At 41.5% G+C, this 17935-nt stretch overlaps 2 non-coding genes and 1 pseudogene across 2 annotated transcripts; all 3 read right to left on the reverse strand.

The window, feature by feature from the left end:
• Positions 1-331: 331 nt before the first annotated feature.
• On the reverse strand, positions 332-403 carry trnad-guc (transfer RNA aspartic acid (anticodon GUC)). The gene has a single exon. It is a non-coding gene; the product is annotated as a tRNA-Asp (tRNA).
• Positions 404-7252: 6849 nt separating this feature from the next.
• On the reverse strand, positions 7253-8687 carry LOC138407128 (uncharacterized; annotated as a pseudogene).
• An 847-nt stretch (positions 8688-9534) lies between these two features.
• On the reverse strand, positions 9535-9606 carry trnad-guc (transfer RNA aspartic acid (anticodon GUC)). The gene has a single exon. It is a non-coding gene; the product is annotated as a tRNA-Asp (tRNA).
• Positions 9607-17935: the final 8329 nt, after the last annotated feature.

Raw genomic sequence — 17935 nt, forward strand, 5'->3', positions numbered from 1 at the left:
AGGCTTCCTCAGTAGATATTAGTGAAAATTGGTCTGTAGATGGTAGTGAGGAAAGAACAGTAGAGGCGAGAGCAGAGGGAGAGAGGGATTTCAGATTGCGGCGGGTGTTGACCGCGTGAGGTCTGGGGGCGAGGGAGGTGGTGAATTTTAAGGGGAGAGAGAAAGTGACAGTGTGGTGGTCAGACACAGTGAGTGGGGTAACAGAGAGTGCCGAGGTACTACAGGACCTTGTGAAGACAAGATCGAGTTGATTCCCGGACCGGTGGGTCAATGAATTCAGAGGAGCGCAGCTTCTCTGGGGGGATGTTGAAGAGTGTCAAGAAGAATGCTTCTCCCCGTCGGGGAATCGAACCCCGGTCTTCCGCGTGACAGGCGGAGATACTGTCCACTATACTAACGAGGATTGGTGCAATAACCACATCGACAGGATGGTGGCGCTGTTCTCTTAAGGATAAGTCATTGTGTGTTGTGGCCTTGTACAGTGATCTGGAATTTGAAAAGTAATTTCCACTGAGGCCTAACATTGATAAGTTTGTGTTCCCTGTATTTATCTTTTTAATTTCCAACAGCCCCATCAATGAACAACAACGCAACTTTGTTGTATCGTTGCAAGAAAAAAATCATTACAATTTTCAAAAATTTCCTTCAGCAATATTGTCAGTGTTTCGTATCCAGTTGCTTCCTTGATGCAGAGTAAACTCCCTGCTCTTTCATCTCTCTCTGCAAATATGACATTTTGAAAATGATGTGTTAATAAAATATGAATAAAGTAGTGTTTTGACTACATATGTTCTTTTGAATGCTCACTTTCTTCCTTCAGTGATGATGCAAGGGTTCCGTATCTTTTTTTTCTTTGATGAACAGTCTTTCCTGCTCTTTCCAAGATGTGTCTCCTCTCAAGCAGCAGCAACTGCACCATCTGCTGGCGGCAAAGAGAATCATCACCCTAATCCACAGTTTTGCTACTTTGTGACCATTGACACTCTGGAGTTCCTTCAACTGTTTTATTGTGCAGGGAAAATAAACTGAAGGTGTCATTTTGTCTCCTCTGAAGCAGCAGCAACAGCGCCCTCTGCAAAGAAAAGTCTAAAAAGCTTACAGCACCTGGTATTCCCAGGCGGTCTCCCATCCAAGTACTAACCAGGCCCGACCCTGCTTAGCTTCCGAGATCAGACGAGATCGGGCGTGTTTTTTTTTTTTTCTCTTTTATTATAAAATAAATCAGTTTTTATGTACAAGAAAACTTGAATTCCAATGTAACATCACAAAAAATAAATAAAATCAAATGCAAACAATAACCATCAGCTTTTACCAAATCGGCCCTCCTGCCAAGTATTATGCAAAACTATACATCAGTTTTCCTTTGTGATTGACAGAAATGAAACTGCATCCCTTAACAAAGTGTTGAAATTCTTCCTTATCATACTTAAAAATTAAACTTATGTCTTTTTTCAACCCCGATACAAAGTAGGCCCAGACAGATATTATTCTTTGTTCAAAATGTGCTAGATTCCTTCTTAGCCATATAGCATATCTAGCGTGACTTAGTACATGGTTTATCATATTTATGTTTATTTTCTCTTTCTTTTCCCATACTCCAAAGAAAACAATTTTTTTCCAGTCCTTTCCCTCAAAGTACTGCTTCCCCCAGTTCTTTTGCAAGAAATCCTTTAACTTCGTGAAAAAGATCTTCAGCTTGTCACACTCATAATACAAATGCATTAATGTCTCCGGAACAGTTTTGCATATATCGCATTCCCTTCTTACATTCTTATTTATTTGGTGTATCACCACATTTGTGTACAGTCTGTTGTGCCGTAATTTAAAGTCATGATCCTGACATTCTATACTATTCTTGCTTACATTCCACTGCTTCCATATTTGATTTCCTTCCATACCTGGGAACACCTTTTCCCAAACCTTTTCCGATGCAGGTTCCTTAAATTCATTTTGGATCAGCGCTTTGTAGTAGTCTTTTACCTTTGAATCACTTAGTGGCCTTTTCTCACCATTATTTTCCATATATAACTCGGGGAACGTTATTTTCCTTTCTATAACCACGTTATTTTCTATTTGCCTCACCCAATCTATTGGTATGCTTCCTTTTATTTTGTCATACATATTTACAGTAGTTGTTTCATTCATTTCATCGTCATACTCCTTAACTGCGTCTATTATAGCCTGGTCCCTTAGAAACCCAGGTATGAATTCATATAGGCAATCTTTTATTTGCGTTAGTCCGGAATAAAATAATTTTTTATCCCATAGCATGTTATTGTTCATTTTTATCAATGGGTTACACCATATTGGTTGATTTATTACCTGACTGTATTTTGTGCAGTCATATTTAATGTTTATTCTGTATTTCCCCCATGCCTCAAACACCTCTTTATAATATCTAGGCACTTTCTCATATATGGAGCTTTTCATTATCATTATTAGACCGTTTTCTTCACATCTTCCATTTTTATATAAATATTCCCTAAAAACATTTTTCCATCCATAATCAATCCTATCGTACAGATACTTTTTAACAGTTTTTATTCGTATTGCTTTTTTCTTAATATTCAAATCCACCAGTTTCAATCCTCCTTCTTCATATTTCCCTATCAGTGTCTTTTGTGCTATTCTTGCCAGTTTCCCATCCCAAATGTAATTTGTAATTGTGCTGTTTAGCTCTTTGTGCACCCACTCTGGCATGTCTATCACCGTCAAGGCATAGACAATCTTGGATAGTATTAATGCATTTACCACTAAAACCTTCCCCTTTAATTTTAATCTCCTCGGCTTCCACGCATTTAATGTGTTTTTCACTTTATTTATTACCCCATTCCATGTCTCATCTCTCGCCTCCTTTTCTTTCCCTCCCATATTTATCCCCAATATTTTCATATAATCCTTTGAAATTCTAAAAGGTATGTTACAATCACTTTGGCTTATATTTCCGACGTACATTATTTCAGTTTTGTCTATATTTACTTTAGCCCCTGCTGCTCTCCCATATACTTCCATTTTTCCCATTATCCTTTTCACGCTATTCATATTTTTTACCATACAAGTGGTGTCATCAGCATATTGCTGTATTTTGCTTTCACCTCCATTTGGCAATTTTATCCCCTCTATTTTCTTATCCTTCTTTATCATTTCCGCGAGACTTTCTGCAGTTAAGCTGTAAAGTACTGCCGATAGCGGGCACCCTTGCCTCACAGATCTCTCCAATGGAAAAGGATCCGTTATAGCTCCATTTATTTTTATCCTACTCTTTGCATTTTTGTACAATAATTTAATCCAGTTGATTATTCTTTGCCCAAAACCAAATTTTTCTAATGTGCAAAATAAAAAACTATGCTCAACCCTATCGAAAGCTTTATCAAGGTCCATACTTAAAATAATTCCACCATCCTTCCCCATGCATTCAATTGTGTCCCTTATTGTGCAAATAATGTCCGATATGTCCCTCCCTGGTATCCCGTACGCCTGTGTTGGTGCTATGATTGTTGGTGCTGCTGTTTTTATTCTGTTTACTAATACTTTTGCTAAAATCTTGTAATCTGTGTTTAGTACAGTTAGCGGCCTATAGTTTTCCAGTTTTCTTTTGCTTCCCTTATTTTTATATATGATCGTTATTAGTCCTGTTGCCAGCGACTCTGGTACCTCCTGCTCCTTCTCCATCTCTGCATAAATTATGCTTAAAATTGGGAGCAGCTCGTCGATAAATGTTTTATAAAATTCACTTGTAAGGCCATCTGTTCCCGGACTTTTATTGGTATTTAATGACATTATTGATTCTTTTATTTCTATGACTTTGATGTTGTCATCACACATACTTTTCTCATCATTTGTTATCGTTTTCTTAATATTACCTAATACTGTAATTCTATCTTCCTCCTTTGCAATTCCTTTTTTGTATAGATTTTTATAAAATGTCCCAACATTTCCAATAATGTCCACAAAATCATTTACTATCTCTCCATTTTCATTTTCTAACTCTTCAATATATACCCTCTCCTGTTTCCTTTTTTCTAATCCCAAAAAATATCCTGTGCATCTCTCCCCCTTCATCGCATATTTCTCCCTACTCCTTGTTATTGCCCCCATACATTTATTCTGTTCATAAACGTCCAGTTTGGATTTCACCTTTATGTATTGTTCTATGCTATGTTTTGGATCCTTATCAATTCTTTCTGCCTCTTCTGCCAGCTCATCCTTCAACCATTTTATTTTCTCTCTTTCTTTAAAAGCCCGGACCTTTGCATATCTAATACTTATTGTCCTTATCTTTTGCTTCAGTCTTTCCCACCATAATCCCTTGCTTCTACATATGTCTATGTTATTTTTTCCATTCTCTATGCAGGCCACTATTTTCCTTCTATATCCCTCTTCCTCTAGGAGAGTATTGTTTAGGCACCACACTCCTCCTCCCCTTCTCTCTATCCCAGTACCAACCTCTATTGACAGGATTGCATGGTCACTGAATGATGTGAATTCATACACCATATTTTTTATAAATTTAACCATTGTCTGATGTGCTATACATAAGTCTATCCTGCTTTGTTTTAGTTCCCCCATTACTATTTGCCTTCTTGAGTATTCTCTCCTGTTTGGGTTTTCGTTCCTCCATACATCAATTAATTGTTTTTCCTCCAATGTTTTCAGAAAAATCTTTCTTGAAGTATCATTTTTTAATTGCTTCCCTCTTGCCACATCCAACCTTGTACTTTTTAAATTAAAATCTCCCACTATTATACAGTTTCCCACACACCATTTTCCTAAATCCAAGAAAAAAACCTTCCTGTCTGCTTCTATATTTGGTGCATATATATTAATTATTCGGTACTCTATCTTTTTGTATTTAAATTCTATGATTATGGCTCTTCCTTCTTTTCCTTTGTAGATTTCTTTGAGGTTTTCTACAGCATTATTTCTTATCAGGATTGCTACCCCACATGATTTATCCGTACCATGGTTTGTATACATAATGTCTTTCCATTTTGTTTTTATATCTTCCATGATCTGGTCTGTCCAGTTCGTTTCTTGCAGACATAATATGTCATTATTTCTACATTTATTTAATAGTTTTTCAAATTTGCTTTGATTTCTTAGCCCATTTGTGTTGAATGAAATCAAGCTTAACATTAAACATATAATTATGGTTTCATTCCCAACCTTCATTTTGTCCTTCTTTCCTCCTTCTTCCTCCTTTTCTCCTCAGCTCGGAGCACAGCTTTCCTTTTCTTTGTGGTCCCCTCCGCCTTTCGTTCCTTCTGCGGTCTGGTTACACTCTCTTCCTCTGAAATATCCTCGATAACCATGAAGTCCATCGCAGTTTCCCTCTCGTCTCGATTTCCTTCTCCATGCTGCTTTACTCCAATGCCGCCGGTTCCGTCTGCTGGAGTCTTTTCACGGGGAGCCTTCTCTCCACTCGATTCCTCTCCGGACCGGCTCTCCTCCTGCCCTGTAGTTTCCACCACGTCTCCTGCTGCGACGTCCCTCTGGGTTTGCCGTTCTTGGTTCTGCACCTTGGACTCCACCCCGCTCTCTGGGACGCCCCCTGGGTCTCCCTCCGTCTGCATGTCGTCATCGTCGCTTTCCTCTGTCTCCTCCTTCTCGCTGTCAGTGCTGTTGCCCTCCTCCTCCACATCGACATCTTCTCTCTCCGCTGCTTTTGGCACACACTCCCTTGCATAGTGTCCCTGTTCTTTACATCTGTGACATCTGAATTCTGGGCATTCTCTGAAGATGTGACCCGGTTGTATACATAGTCTGCATACTTTCCTCTGTCCGTCATGGATCACGCGAAAGTATTCTCCCCCCACTAGTGTTTCGAACTTGGTTGAGTAGGGTAACGATTTCACTGTTTCAGTGAACCGGACCTTCAAGAACCTGGTTCCATCGGCTACGTCCGTTCCTGGCCACATTCTTCTTTTGATTGGCGAGATTGCCTTAACTCCCCATTCTGCAAGTTTTAAAAGAATGACACGATCCACAATGTACGTCGGCAAGTTTAGAAATGATACCACTAGTTCGTCATTTCTAATTTCTTTTGCAAAAATCGTGCTCTTCTTTATTCTAATCCCATCTAACAGTTTATCCTTCCCTTCAACATTGTCCATTGTTATTTCATATTTCTTGGGCGTGGTAAAACGGCATCCATTCACCACCCCGCACGTTTTTTTAACTTCACTCAAAAGTTCCATCATAGTCACCATCTCATCTCCAATGATCTCTACCGCCAAGGTAAGCCCCCTCTCAAATTTCTTTTCTGTGCTTGGAAGAGGCTCCGAGGTACTTTTACTGCTGTCCGTGATCCTTCTCGTGGTCGTTTCCTTTCCAATGTCGGCATTCTTTGTCGGTTGCTGCATCTTGCCGTTGTCAATGATCCTGCAGGTGGTCGTGGTCTTTCCCTGGTCAGTATTCTTAGGCGATCTCTGCTCCATGTCGTTTTCCATATTCTTTGTCGTTGTGCTTGCCGGTCCGCTGTCAGCTGCCATGAGATCTGTCCTACTCCTCTCTACTCGCTCTCTCCTCTCTTTGACGTCACTCATTCAAAACACACACACCCTCAAAAAAAGAGATGTTCCCCCGAACAGCAAGCTGCTGGGGGAATAAAATCGAACACAAAAAGTAAAAAAACACTCTCACTCACTTTCAATCTAGCCCAAAACAAAAAAACAAAAGAATTCCTCCTGCTCTCTCCACCTGCTCTCTCTGCTCCTTCACTGCCTGGTTGCACACCTGAACGCAATCAGACGTGATCAGTTGTGTTCAGGGTAGTATGGCCGTAAGCGATAGACTCCAGCCACAATACCTCCTTTATACATGTGAATCATCACTCACTCGCAGTTTTGAATCTCTCTTCTGAAATCTCAAAGGACCCCTAGTAGCAAATTCTTTGCAAATAGATTTGGCTCCTCTCAGAAAACGGCTTATGGGACTCTGGTTGGTTATGGTGTATTTACCAGTGTCAGGCCCTGGGGATTCACTGTTCGTCAGTGTCTGTAGTGTAGTGGTTATCACCTTTTCTTAACACGTGAAAGGTCCTCAGCCTGAAACTGGGCAGAAACAACTTCTGTCTCAAAAAAATGTCTATTGCATTAGCCGGGAATCGAACCCGGGCCTCCCGCGCGGCAGCCGTGGTTAGTTTAGCTAAACGGCCCTGAACACTTTCCCATTCATTGTCTATGGTAGGACTAAACTACTATGGACGTAATGCTCCTCGTGGCCACTGAACATGTTGGGGCTGTTTTTAGCTTCATCTCCAGTTCTCTTCCTCGATTTCTCTTTTAACTTCAAGGACTGACTGAAGAAGAAGCATCAGGAGTATTGATCTCAACAACAACTTTATGTGTCTGTTTTCACCAACAAAGGTAAGCGATTCCGCTGTCCTGACTTTGTTCGGGAGTTTGTTCATCCACTGAGGTGCCAAAACAGAGAAGAGTCGCAACTTCTCTGAGCGGGCTTTGTTTGCTCTCAGCGATGGGGGTACCAGTCGGCCAGCTGATGAACGAAGTGCTCTCGCTGGGGCATGTGGTCTGACCAGTGTTTGGAGGTAGATGGGTGCAGTTCCATTGACGGCCTTGAAGGCCAGCACCATCATCTTGAATCGGATGCAGGCCCCAACAGGAAGCCAGTGCAGGTCACGGAGGAGGGGGTCACACGGGAGAATTTGGGAGAGGCTGGGAGTACAGCCAAGAGGGAGTTGCAATAGTCCAGGTGGGAGATGACCAGCACTTGGACCAGGAGTTGTGTTGTGTCTTTTGTGAGGAAAGACCGGATCCTGCAGATATTGTAGAGGGCAAACCTGCAGGATCGGGCCACATCAGTGATGTTGGGGGTGCAGGACAGTCCATTGTCGAGGATTACGCCCAGGTTCCTTGCCGTCGACGAAAGTGATACCGTGACATCCTCGACAGTGACTGACAGGTCCATATGAGGGCAGTCTTTCCCCGGGATGAAGAGCAGTTCAGTTTTCTAAGGTTGAGTTTGAGGTGATGCGCAGCTGTCCAAGCGGAGATGTCTGCCAGACATTCCGAGATGCACGTCACAACGTGAGTGCTGGAGGAGTATGTGGGAAAAGAGAGGAACAGTTGGGTGTCGTCGGCATAACAGTGGTAAGAGAATCCATGCGATGTGATTGCAGAGCCTAGTGATCTAGTGTATAGTGAAAACAGAAGTGGTCCTAATACTGAGCTTTGAGGGACACCAGTTTCCAGAAGGCAGGGATTGGACAAGGTGCCGTTTCATGTGACCTGAAAGGTGCGATTTGTCAGGTATGATGTGAACCAGGTCAGAGCAGAGTCAGCAATGCCAAGTTCAGCCAGAGTGGAGAGGAGGATTTGGTGGTTGACTTTGTCAAACGCAGAGGATAAGCCGAGGAGAATGAGGACTGACGAGATGGACGAGGCTCTGGCGGCACAGAACGACTCAGTCGCCGTGAGGAGGGCCGTCTCAGTGGAGTGACCAGTCCTAAAGCCTGACTGATTAGGGTCAAGGAGGTCATTTTCTGTAAGATAGGAGGACAGTTGGTTGTAGACTGCACGTTCCAGTGTTTTAGAGAGGAATGAAAGAAGAGATACAGGTCTGTAGTGACGGATGTCAGCTGTGTCGTGAGAGATGTCTTGGAGAAGGGAGGAGGGAATCGGGTCAAGGGAACAGGTGGTGGCACGGTTAGACGTCACTAGCGTGAGAACATCTTCAGAGGAGAGAGGGCTGAAGCAGGTAAGGCCATCAGAGGTGAGGTTTGGGGGAGGTGCTTTCTGGATGGGCATAGGAGTAAATGAGGAGCTGATGTCTTTTACTTTCTTGGTAAAGTAAGTTGGAAAGTCATCAGCAGTGAGGAAGGAAGGAGGGGGAGGAGTAGGAGGGGTGAGAAGAGAAGAGAAGAGAATAAGGAAAATAGTTTCCTGGGGTTGGAGGCAGAGGAATTGATCGTTGACAGGTAGAAGGCAGATTTAGCTGCTGATACTGTTGAGGTGAAGTCAGAGAGGAGGTGGTGGTAATGGGCAAGGTCATCAGGATGATGTGATTTTCTCCATTTTCTCTCTGCTGCTCGTAGCACCGATCTATTGGTTCGCAGAGATTCAGACAGCCAGGGAGGGGGGAGATGATCCTGCCGGTAGGGAGGTGAGAGGACAGAGAGCATCTAAAGAGGACACCTCTTTAGATGCTCTCTGTCCTCGAGAGGGAGGATAGCAGAGTGGAGGAGGCTTCCTCAGTAGATATTAGTGAAAATTGGTCTGTAGATGGTAGTGAGGAAAGAACAGTAGAGGCGAGAGCAGAGGGAGAGAGGGATTTCAGATTGCGGCGGGTGTTGACCGCGTGAGGTCTGGGGGCGAGGGAGGTGGTGAATTTTAAGGGGAGAGAGAAAGTGACAGTGTGGTGGTCAGACACAGTGAGTGGGGTAACAGAGAGTGCCGAGGTACTACAGGACCTTGTGAAGACAAGATCGAGTTGATTCCTGGACCGGTGGGTCAATGAATTCAGAGGAGCGCAGCTTCTCTGGGGGGATGTTGAAGAGTGTCAAGAAGAATGCTTCTCCCCGTCGGGGAATCGAACCCCGGTCTTCCGCGTGACAGGCGGAGATACTGTCCACTATACTAACGAGGATTGGTGCAATAACCACATCGACAGGACGGTGGCGCTGTTCTCTTAAGGATAAGTCATTGTGTGTTGTGGCCTTGTACAGTGATCTGGAATTTGAAAAGTAATTTCCACTGAGGCCTAACATTGATAAGTTTGTGTTCCCTGTATTTATCTTTTTAATTTCCAACAGCCCCATCAATGAACAACAACGCAACTTTGTCGTATCTTTGCAAGAAAAAAATCATTACAATTTTCAAAAATTTCCTTCAGCAATATTGTCAGTGTTTCGTATCCAGTTGTTTCCTTGATGCAGAGTAAACTCCCTGCTCTTTCATCTCTCTCTGCAAATATGACATTTTGAAAATGATGTGTTAATAAAATATGAATAAAGTAGTGTTTTGACTACATATGTTCTTTTGAATGCTGACTTTCTTCCTTCAGTGATGATGCAAGGGTTCTGTATCCTTTTTTTCTTTGATGAACAGTCTTTCCTGCTCTTTCCAAGATGTGTCTCCTCTCAAGCAGCAGCAACTGCACCATCTGCTGGCGGCAAAGAGAATCATCACCCTAATCCACAGTTTTGCTACTTTGTGACCATTGACACTCTGGAGTTCCTTCAACTGTTTTATTGTGCAGGGAAAATAAACTGAAGGTGTAATTTTGTCTCCTCTGAAGCAGCAGCAACAGCGCCCTCTGCAAAGAAAAGTCTAAAAAGCTTACAGCACCTGGTATTCCCAGGCAGTCTCCCATCCAAGTACTAACCAGGCCCGACCCTGCTTAGCTTCCGAGATCAGACGAGATCGGGCGTGTTTTTTTTTTTTTCTCTTTTATTATAAAATAAATCAGTTTTTATGTACAAGAAAACTTGAATTCCAATGTAACATCACAAAAAATAAATAAAATCAAATGCAAACAATAACCATCAGCTTTTACCAAATCGGCCCTCCTGCCAAGTATTATGCAAAACTATACATCAGTTTTCCTTTGTGATTGACAGAAATGAAACTGCATCCCTTAACAAAGTGTTGAAATTCTTCCTTATCATACTTAAAAATTAAACTTATGTCTTTTTTCAACCCCGATACAAAGTAGGCCCAGACAGATATTATTCTTTGTTCAAAATGTGCTAGATTCCTTCTTAGCCATATAGCATATCTAGCGTGACTTAGTACATGGTTTATCATATTTATGTTTATTTTCTCTTTCTTTTCCCATACTCCAAAGAAAACAATTTTTTTCCAGTCCTTTCCCTCAAAGTACTGCTTCCCCCAGTTCTTTTGCAAGAAATCCTTTAACTTCGTGAAAAAGATCTTCAGCTTGTCACACTCATAATACAAATGCATTAATGTCTCCGGAACAGTTTTGCATATATCGCATTCCCTTCTTACATTCTTATTTATTTGGTGTATCACCACATTTGTGTACAGTCTGTTGTGCCGTAATTTAAAGTCATGATCCTGACATTCTATACTATTCTTGCTTACATTCCACTGCTTCCATATTTGATTTCCTTCCATACCTGGGAACACCTTTTCCCAAACCTTTTCCGATGCAGGTTCCTTAAATTCATTTTGGATCAGCGCTTTGTAGTAGTCTTTTACCTTTGAATCACTTAGTGGCCTTTTCTCACCATTATTTTCCATATATAACTCGGGGAACGTTATTTTCCTTTCTATAACCACGTTATTTTCTATTTGCCTCACCCAATCTATTGGTATGCTTCCTTTTATTTTGTCATACATATTTACAGTAGTTGTTTCATTCATTTCATCGTCATACTCCTTAACTGCGTCTATTATAGCCTGGTCCCTTAGAAACCCAGGTATGAATTCATATAGGCAATCTTTTATTTGCGTTAGTCCGGAATAAAATAATTTTTTATCCCATAGCATGTTATTGTTCATTTTTATCAATGGGTTACACCATATTGGTTGATTTATTACCTGACTGTATTTTGTGCAGTCATATTTAATGTTTATTCTGTATTTCCCCCATGCCTCAAACACCTCTTTATAATATCTAGGCACTTTCTCATATATGGAGCTTTTCATTATCATTATTAGACCGTTTTCTTCACATCTTCCATTTTTATATAAATATTCCCTAAAAACATTTTTCCATCCATAATCAATCCTATCGTACAGATACTTTTTAACAGTTTTTATTCGTATTGCTTTTTTCTTAATATTCAAATCCACCAGTTTCAATCCTCCTTCTTCATATTTCCCTATCAGTGTCTTTTGTGCTATTCTTGCCAGTTTCCCATCCCAAATGTAATTTGTAATTGTGCTGTTTAGCTCTTTGTGCACCCACTCTGGCATGTCTATCACCGTCAAGGCATAGACAATCTTGGATAGTATTAATGCATTTACCACTAAAACCTTCCCCTTTAATTTTAATCTCCTCGGCTTCCACGCATTTAATGTGTTTTTCACTTTATTTATTACCCCATTCCATGTCTCATCTCTCGCCTCCTTTTCTTTCCCTCCCATATTTATCCCCAATATTTTCATATAATCCTTTGAAATTCTAAAAGGTATGTTACAATCACTTTGGCTTATATTTCCGACGTACATTATTTCAGTTTTGTCTATATTTACTTTAGCCCCTGCTGCTCTCCCATATACTTCCATTTTTCCCATTATCCTTTTCACGCTATTCATATTTTTTACCATACAAGTGGTGTCATCAGCATATTGCTGTATTTTGCTTTCACCTCCATTTGGCAATTTTATCCCCTCTATTTTCTTATCCTTCTTTATCATTTCCGCGAGACTTTCTGCAGTTAAGCTGTAAAGTACTGCCGATAGCGGGCACCCTTGCCTCACAGATCTCTCCAATGGAAAAGGATCCGTTATAGCTCCATTTATTTTTATCCTACTCTTTGCATTTTTGTACAATAATTTAATCCAGTTGATTATTCTTTGCCCAAAACCAAATTTTTCTAATGTGCAAAATAAAAAACTATGCTCAACCCTATCGAAAGCTTTATCAAGGTCCATACTTAAAATAATTCCACCATCCTTCCCCATGCATTCAATTGTGTCCCTTATTGTGCAAATAATGTCCGATATGTCCCTCCCTGGTATCCCGTACGCCTGTGTTGGTGCTATGATTGTTGGTGCTGCTGTTTTTATTCTGTTTACTAATACTTTTGCTAAAATCTTGTAATCTGTGTTTAGTACAGTTAGCGGCCTATAGTTTTCCAGTTTTCTTTTGCTTCCCTTATTTTTATATATGATCGTTATTAGTCCTGTTGCCAGCGACTCTGGTACCTCCTGCTCCTTCTCCATCTCTGCATAAATTATGCTTAAAATTGGGAGCAGCTCGTCGATAAATGTTTTATAAAATTCACTTGTAAGGCCATCTGTTCCCGGACTTTTATTGGTATTTAATGACATTATTGATTCTTTTATTTCTATGACTTTGATGTTGTCATCACACATACTTTTCTCATCATTTGTTATCGTTTTCTTAATATTACCTAATACTGTAATTCTATCTTCCTCCTTTGCAATTCCTTTTTTGTATAGATTTTTATAAAATGTCCCAACATTTCCAATAATGTCCACAAAATCATTTACTATCTCTCCATTTTCATTTTCTAACTCTTCAATATATACCCTCTCCTGTTTCCTTTTTTCTAATCCCAAAAAATATCCTGTGCATCTCTCCCCCTTCATCGCATATTTCTCCCTACTCCTTGTTATTGCCCCCATACATTTATTCTGTTCATAAACGTCCAGTTTGGATTTCACCTTTATGTATTGTTCTATGCTATGTTTTGGATCCTTATCAATTCTTTCTGCCTCTTCTGCCAGCTCATCCTTCAACCATTTTATTTTCTCTCTTTCTTTAAAAGCCCGGACCTTTGCATATCTAATACTTATTGTCCTTATCTTTTGCTTCAGTCTTTCCCACCATAATCCCTTGCTTCTACATATGTCTATGTTATTTTTTCCATTCTCTATGCAGGCCACTATTTTCCTTCTATATCCCTCTTCCTCTAGGAGAGTATTGTTTAGGCACCACACTCCTCCTCCCCTTCTCTCTATCCCAGTACCAACCTCTATTGACAGGATTGCATGGTCACTGAATGATGTGAATTCATACACCATATTTTTTATAAATTTAACCATTGTCTGATGTGCTATACATAAGTCTATCCTGCTTTGTTTTAGTTCCCCCATTACTATTTGCCTTCTTGAGTATTCTCTCCTGTTTGGGTTTTCGTTCCTCCATACATCAATTAATTGTTTTTCCTCCAATGTTTTCAGAAAAATCTTTCTTGAAGTATCATTTTTTAATTGCTTCCCTCTTGCCACATCCAACCTTGTACTTTTTAAATTAAAATCTCCCACTATTATACAGTTTCCCACACACCATTTTCCTAAATCCAAGAAAAAAACCTTCCTGTCTGCTTCTATATTTGGTGCATATATATTAATTATTCGGTACTCTATCTTTTTGTATTTAAATTCTATGATTATGGCTCTTCCTTCTTTTCCTTTGTAGATTTCTTTGAGGTTTTCTACAGCATTATTTCTTATCAGGATTGCTACCCCACATGATTTATCCGTACCATGGTTTGTATACATAATGTCTTTCCATTTTGTTTTTATATCTTCCATGATCTGGTCTGTCCAGTTCGTTTCTTGCAGACATAATATGTCATTATTTCTACATTTATTTAATAGTTTTTCAAATTTGCTTTGATTTCTTAGCCCATTTGTGTTGAATGAAATCAAGCTTAACATTAAACATATAATTATGGTTTCATTCCCAACCTTCATTTTGTCCTTCTTTCCTCCTTCTTCCTCCTTTTCTCCTCAGCTCGGAGCACAGCTTTCCTTTTCTTTGTGGTCCCCTCCGCCTTTCGTTCCTTCTGCGGTCTGGTTACACTCTCTTCCTCTGAAATATCCTCGATAACCATGAAGTCCATCGCAGTTTCCCTCTCGTCTCGATTTCCTTCTCCATGCTGCTTTACTCCAATGCCGCCGGTTCCGTCTGCTGGAGTCTTTTCACGGGGAGCCTTCTCTCCACTCGATTCCTCTCCGGACCGGCTCTCCTCCTGCCCTGTAGTTTCCACCACGTCTCCTGCTGCGACGTCCCTCTGGGTTTGCCGTTCTTGGTTCTGCACCTTGGACTCCACCCCGCTCTCTGGGACGCCCCCTGGGTCTCCCTCCGTCTGCATGTCGTCATCGTCGCTTTCCTCTGTCTCCTCCTTCTCGCTGTCAGTGCTGTTGCCCTCCTCCTCCACATCGACATCTTCTCTCTCCGCTGCTTTTGGCACACACTCCCTTGCATAGTGTCCCTGTTCTTTACATCTGTGACATCTGAATTCTGGGCATTCTCTGAAGATGTGACCCGGTTGTATACATAGTCTGCATACTTTCCTCTGTCCGTCATGGATCACGCGAAAGTATTCTCCCCCCACTAGTGTTTCGAACTTGGTTGAGTAGGGTAACGATTTCACTGTTTCAGTGAACCGGACCTTCAAGAACCTGGTTCCATCGGCTACGTCCGTTCCTGGCCACATTCTTCTTTTGATTGGCGAGATTGCCTTAACTCCCCATTCTGCAAGTTTTAAAAGAATGACACGATCCACAATGTACGTCGGCAAGTTTAGAAATGATACCACTAGTTCGTCATTTCTAATTTCTTTTGCAAAAATCGTGCTCTTCTTTATTCTAATCCCATCTAACAGTTTATCCTTCCCTTCAACATTGTCCATTGTTATTTCATATTTCTTGGGCGTGGTAAAACGGCATCCATTCACCACCCCGCACGTTTTTTTAACTTCACTCAAAAGTTCCATCATAGTCACCATCTCATCTCCAATGATCTCTACCGCCAAGGTAAGCGCCCTCTCAAATTTCTTTTCTGTGCTTGGAAGAGGCTCCGAGGTACTTTTACTGCTGTCCGTGATCCTTCTCGTGGTCGTTTCCTTTCCAATGTCGGCATTCTTTGTCGGTTGCTGCATCTTGCCGTTGTCAATGATCCTGCAGGTGGTGGTGGTCTTTCCCTGGTCAGTATTCTTAGGCGATCTCTGCTCCATGCCGTTTTCCATATTCTTTGTCGTTGTGCTTGCCGGTCCGCTGTCAGCTGCCATGAGATCTGTCCTACTCCTCTCTACTCGCTCTCTCCTCTCTTTGACGTCACTCATTCAAAACACACACACCCTCAAAAAAAGAGATGTTCCCCCGAACAGCAAGCTGCTGGGGGAATAAAATCGAACACAAAAAGTAAAAAAACACTCTCACTCACTTTCAATCTAGCCCAAAAAAACAAAAGAATTCCTCCTGCTCTCTCCACCTGCTCTCTCTGCTCCTTCACTGCCTGGTTGCACACCTGAACGCAATCAGACGTGATCAGTTGTGTTCAGGGTGGTATGGCCGTAAGCGATAGACTCCAGCCACAATACCTCCTTTATACATGTGAATCATCACTCACTCGCAGTTTTGAATCTCTCTTCTGAAATCTCAAAGGACCCCTAGTAGCAAATTCTTTGCAAATAGATTTGGCTCCTCTCAGAAAACGGCTTATGGGACTCTGGTTGGTTATGGTGTATTTACCAGTGTCAGGCCCTGGGGATTCACTGTTCGTCAGTGTCTGTAGTGTAGTGGTTATCACCTTTTCTTAACACGTGAAAGGTCCTCAGCCTGAAACTGGGCAGAAACAACTTCTGTCTCAAAAAATGTCTATTGCATTAGCCGGGAATCGAACCCGGGCCTCCCGCGCGGCCCTCGAGAAAAGTTTAGCTAAACCGACCTAAACGCTTTTTAACATGCATTTCAATGATAGTGCTGAACCACAGTGTGGATGTAATATTCTTTTGGCCACTCTTCCGGCTGTGGCGCTGTTCCGACTTTTTCTATAGACTCTCGGTCCTCCGATATTTCTTTTTTTCCTTCAGGCAAACCGGCAGACGGTCATAAAAGCGTGCATATTCACTGTCTATTGTTGATGTCATTACGTGTTCTTACAGGGGCTGTGCATCATTCAAACATTCAAGTCATTTTCATTCGTCAAAGGTAAGACACGTTGTTTTATTTTCATAAAAGTTAGCCTGCTTTCTGATAACATTAGTTCGCTGCTGCTGCTTATTCGCTTGGTTGATGCGATAGAACTGCCCGGAATTAAGTTTGGGGTAATTATGGACTAAATAATGAATGAACATCATGCTATTTGTTGAGATTGTGTGTGGTTTTTAGGTTGTTGCTTAATATTATATATTCGTCAGCGCGGTATTGACAGTAATGTCGTGTCAGCAGTTGCCTAGCACCACTCGCAGGGTAACGCAGAAGATTTGTGGTGAAATAACACGTCAAAGTATGAATGGACATGATCGTTTTATATAGCTATATGCATAGTTTTCATGACGTGACGTTAAATAGTCTTGTCAGTCCGTTTATATCAATCTTTTGTTGATAAGTTAACTATAGCCTACCTCAGCATTGCTCACTTGCTAAGAGACTGACGCTACAAACGTGTGTTGAAATTACGTGATAACATGATTGTATTTCATATTTTTGTGTATCTGGTTTTGATGTCGTGATGTTAACTCATCTTTACACCATGGATCTGTTACTCCTAAAGCCTAGTTTATGCTTCTGCGTCACGTCGACGCCGTAGCTACGGCGTAGCTACGGCGTAGACGCAGACCCCTACGCCGTATCCTGACGTGCGCCTCCCAAAAATCCTAACTACGCGGACGTCGACGCAGACCGTAAGCGCTGTGATTGGTCCGCTCAGAACGTAAGTTCCGGCGGTTGCTTTTCCGGTCTTTCTCCCTCGTCGTAAAAAACACCTCCGCAAACGTTTTCTTTGTAGCTTGCGCTTCAACATTTGCAATATAAGCATTTGTTCTTCAATATTGATGAGCTCCAACAACAAATACAGCTGCTCCACCTCGGTCGCCATTGTTTAACTGTTGTTTACTTTACGGAAGAAAAAGCGAGGATTCGGCTATAACCACACAAACACACCGCTACACCCCCTAGCGGCATGGCGGTGAATTGCAGAGCAACGCGTTCCCTCGACGCAGAACTTCGAATGCTGAACGACCTACGGCGTAGGTACGGCGTAGACGTGACGCAGAAGCATAAACTAGGCTTTAGATGTCTGACTAGTTAGGCTACATATTGCATCAACTAAAACAGCTGTACTACTAAGGGATTGATACCATCTCTTTTTTTAAAATACAAATGTGATATTAATATGTTCAAATTCATTTGGCAGAACTAGTAGTGCCAGAGTAGACTTTCAGACAAGCAACAGATTGTCAAGAGAGTATTAATCAAGTGTAATAAGACTTTGATCTAGGCATTCACTTCTCCTACCCCCCCCCTCC

The sequence above is a fragment of the Paralichthys olivaceus genome, chromosome 24 (assembly GCF_024713975.1).
Source record: "Paralichthys olivaceus isolate ysfri-2021 chromosome 24, ASM2471397v2, whole genome shotgun sequence".
Classification (NCBI taxonomy): Eukaryota; Metazoa; Chordata; class Actinopteri; order Pleuronectiformes; family Paralichthyidae; genus Paralichthys; species Paralichthys olivaceus.